This window comes from Meriones unguiculatus, chromosome X, assembly GCF_030254825.1.
Source record: "Meriones unguiculatus strain TT.TT164.6M chromosome X, Bangor_MerUng_6.1, whole genome shotgun sequence".
Classification (NCBI taxonomy): domain Eukaryota; kingdom Metazoa; phylum Chordata; class Mammalia; order Rodentia; family Muridae; genus Meriones; species Meriones unguiculatus.
The window spans coordinates 93,288,839-93,292,986 of NC_083369.1; the positions used below are offsets into that span (position 1 = coordinate 93,288,839).

Below are 4,148 nucleotides of genomic sequence, written 5' to 3' on the forward strand. Positions count from 1 at the left end.
AGGCTTAGAGTTCTCCCATGCTATCTCAGTGTTTCTAGGTGCCTCTGTTGCTGCCTGTCTCAGCTCTGAAGCTTGTGGGTGTGTGCAGGACACGAGCATACTATAGCTGCTGCCTGACTTTTGGCCCTTCTCTCTTTCTGAGCCGCCTCCTTCTCTCACTGCCAGAACTTTCCTTTGCACCTCCCCTCTGCTAGCTTTGTATGAGAAATGAGAAATGACCTTCTCAATTCATAGGTGGCACTGTGCCTTCCATATCCGTTCATGTTCAGCCAAGGCAGTATCAAGTGCTCCAGGTATTTCAAAAGAAAGGAAACCAGGCACATGGAATTGATTATCAATGTGTTCAAGGGGCTGGGAGAAGGGATGTGTGAAGGATATCAAGAAGCGCCACTCCAAACCCCCTTCAAGGAAGGTTTTGTTGCTTCACCTGCTGGGAGTTCTGCCGGCAAACAGCCTCCAGCTGTCAGCAGTCTTCAGGGCCTGCCTCAGCTTTTGAACAACATCTTGCCCAAAGCCATGCTCTCTTGAGACACTATTTTGGCCCAGTGCCAGATAACTGATGAGCCCTATCTGCTCTAGATCTCCCTGTGGGGTTGGCTAAGGCTTTCACAGACCCGCATCCCAGTTTTACTCACCCTCTGCTCAATCCTGTTCCCTCTTCCTCCCTCCCACAAATGTTGAGCCTTAATAAATATCCAGCCTGCCAAACTACCGCTCAGTGTCAGCTTCCAGAGGACCCAACCTATGACATGAGGTAACCCAGAGATTAGCGACTAATTGCAGGAAGTTACAGACACCCCTAGGCTTGAGCTACAGAGCAGGGGCAAGTTGACAGAGCCAAGAATCTACTTACCACTGACATGCCTGGAACATTTGACAGGATTGGAACAGAGCCATTGCTGAAAATTCCAGAAGCCTTTCTGAATCACACAAGTTGCTGGAGCCTCGAGCTGCCCAATGCTGATTAAGATGGCACCAGAAATATAAAAAAGAAAAAATGTCTTCTATCTTCCTTTCATTTTCCCAATACCCACTAGTTCTTCCATTTAGCAGAAAGTATCTGAAAGTCTGCTGGCAAAGGAGTCTGGGAATTTTTTGTAGGATTCCAACATTCAGTGACACAGAGCAGAAAGGCAGACAGACATAGAGCTGAAGGAACAGAGGCAGATGACTAGCAATACATTCTAGCCTCAAGCCCTTACCTTAAGACAAAAGGGCCAAAGGTACAGGGCAGCCATGAGTATGCAGATGAGATCTGAGGCCTAGTTAACGATGTAGTTGCAGCCTCCTGAAAGACTCCAAAGTAAAGAACTCAACTAAAGTTGTACCTTGGCCCTTGAACCCAGACCCAGTGAAACAATCAATGTTTTGTTGCTTGAAGTTGTTAGGTTTGTGGGAATTTGTTACCCAGCAGTACATGAGTAATCCAATGAGTGGTTAATGAGGTGGGATGGGGACACCCAGAAAAGTATCACAGAGGAAGTTTGGAATGAAGCATAAGTTTTCAAAGGGGAGCAAGATTGTAGTCATCACACTGAGCAGCAAATACAAGGTCATGGCCGAGGATCTACTGGTTAGTGTTGCTAGACTGCAACATATGGAAGCACATGGTAAGAGATGAATCCTTGAAGTCAGTAAGACTTGACAGGAGCTTTCAAACTTCCGGGTATTAGAATACTTGAATTAACCAAGTGGATGAAAAATTCTGATGCCTGTTATCACTTGCAGAGTTTCTGTTGAAATTAATGCGGACTGCTGTGTTGACATAGGAATTGGATTGAAAAAAAAAAGTTTCAAGTGTCATGGAGGAAGTACAGCATGGTGCTTGCTTGGTGTAAAAAAAGTTTAAGGGGACATGCCAAAACTCAGTAACTGGTCTGGAGAGGTGGCTCAGTAATTAAGGACATTTGCTGCATTTCCAGAGAACATTGTTTCTCTTTCCAGCTCTCACATGGCAGTTCACAATTGTTCAGGACATCTGATGCCCCCTACTGAAGTCCATGAGCACTGCATGCATGTGGAACTCATACATACATGCAGCCAAAACACTCAAACACATAAAATACATTTTTTAAGAAAACAAAAACAAATTAGTAATCAAGATAAATTATTGTTGAATGAAATATTTTAGGAAATCAGGATTAATGCCAAAACTTCACAACGAGCAAGAAAAAAAATGTTTAAAGAGAGATAGACTCCTTAGATGGTCATAAGGTGCAGCCAGCACTGATAACCTCTGCTCTAGACCTTAAAGAAACTTGAGTACCATCTTGAGATTTGCAGTGTGCCAAAGAACGAGGTTTGGACATCAAGAAACAAGAAGATTTCATCAGATGTTTGGTTTGGAAAGTTGCTTTGGTTGCTGAGTGATAAGTAGGCGGAGAATGACAGTTATGTTATGTATGACAGGATTTTAACATGAAAGGAAGACATACCAACGGGAAAGATACTGCACAAACCCTACCGGAAACTGATTTACTGTGTACCCAAATCAATCACAACAAGGAGTAAGTGGAGAGGTAGAATGAATCAGTGATATGTCAGAGCTGACTGAACTTACTTGCAAGGATGAACTATGCACATCTCTTCCCCAGCTCCATATTCAATGACAACATGTCCTTAGTTTCTGTATTTGCATAGCAGAAATTGGCAAACATTGTTAATCAGAAGAACAACAAATTGTTGGTATCATGGTTTTGTTGTTTGGCCGGCTTTTGTTTTGCTGTTGCTTGTTAAACATTTGCCAGTATATCCATGGATGGGAACCTTGTTTAGAATTATCAGGGAGGATTTTTTTTAAGAGTTAGAAACAGATCTTTATTTTAAACTCTCTTCTACCAAATTAGCTTTTTCCACCCACTCTGGGAGCAGAGACCTTCAGAGGCTTTGCAATCTTTTGTTTAGGCGCTGCCTTTGTGGGGGCCTTTGCAGCAGCCATTGCTGTCTTCTTTGATGCCTGCTTAGCCTTTTTTGCTTCCTTGGCAGCCGTGATAGCCTGCTCTCGCTGAGCTTTCTTAACTTCTGATTCCTCTTGGCCAATATATCAGCAAGAGATGCACCAGTGATGGCCCGCTGGAATTTGACTGAACGGCGGGTTCTTTTCTTTGGAATTTCTTCCGACTGTTCCTTCTTGTGCTTTCTTCTGTAGAGGAGAGTCCAGTTTATCTGCCAAGGATTCCTTTTGGAAAGGAATGCGGCCTCATATTTTGCATCAAGAAACTGGAAAACCTTCCCATCGGTCCTGTTGTAACGCCGCCCATGTCCGGGGTAGATCTTGTAGCCGCTGAAACTGAACAGCTCGACCTTCATGGTGATAGCTCCTGGCCGGCCGGAGGAAAGATAGCGAAGAGCATCAGGGAAGATTTGATGATGAATTAGGCATGGAGGATGTGGTGGTTGAAATGAAAAATGTCCCCCATAGTCTTGGGTATTTGAACACATAGTCTCCAGTCGGTGACGTTATCTGAGAAGTACATTACTTGGAATGGGCTTTGAAAGTTGAAATCACCAACCCACCTCCAGTAGCCTTTCTCTTCTTTCTGCCTAGAGTTCAAGAAGTAAGCTGTTAGCTTCCTATTCTGTCCATCATGTCTATGACTTGTTTCCCTGTCTCTTCTCTGCCATAATGACTGTTACCCCTCTAGAACTATATGCTCAAGTTAACTCTTCTACAAGCTGTTTTTTTTTTTTTTTTGGTTTTTTTTTTTTTTTTGCCATAACTTTTACCAAAGCAACAGAAAAGTAACAAATACAGAGGGAGGAACAAAATAGTCCGTAGATGACAGTCTGGTGCAAGTAACTAAATTATAAAAATGTAAATCTTGGGAATTGTGCCCAGATTAATTGACAACAGCACAAGGCAGCATTCAAGGAGGCATTTATGGTTGCTCTCAAACTCATAAGCTTGACAGCCACCTATTGTTATAGTTAAAAGCATCCTGAAAGAGTCACAGGCCCAGAAGATTTCAATATGCTTGGCAGATTTGAGAAGCAAGCTTACAAAGAAGGAATTTTTGAAGACTCTATTTCCTCATCCTTTGGTCTGTGACTTTCCAGAGAGTATATCTAGAAAGAGACTGGAAGAAACATTACTATGAATTTCATTCACTTGGGGACCACACCGATTTTGCAGGATGAGTACTATCTGC

At 43.0% G+C, this 4,148-nt stretch overlaps 1 pseudogene; it reads right to left on the bottom strand.

Annotated features, from left to right (window-relative positions):
* Positions 1–2,842: 2,842 nt before the first annotated feature.
* Positions 2,843–3,324, bottom strand: LOC110541059 (large ribosomal subunit protein eL24-like; annotated as a pseudogene).
* Between the last annotated feature and the right edge of the window lie 824 nt (positions 3,325–4,148).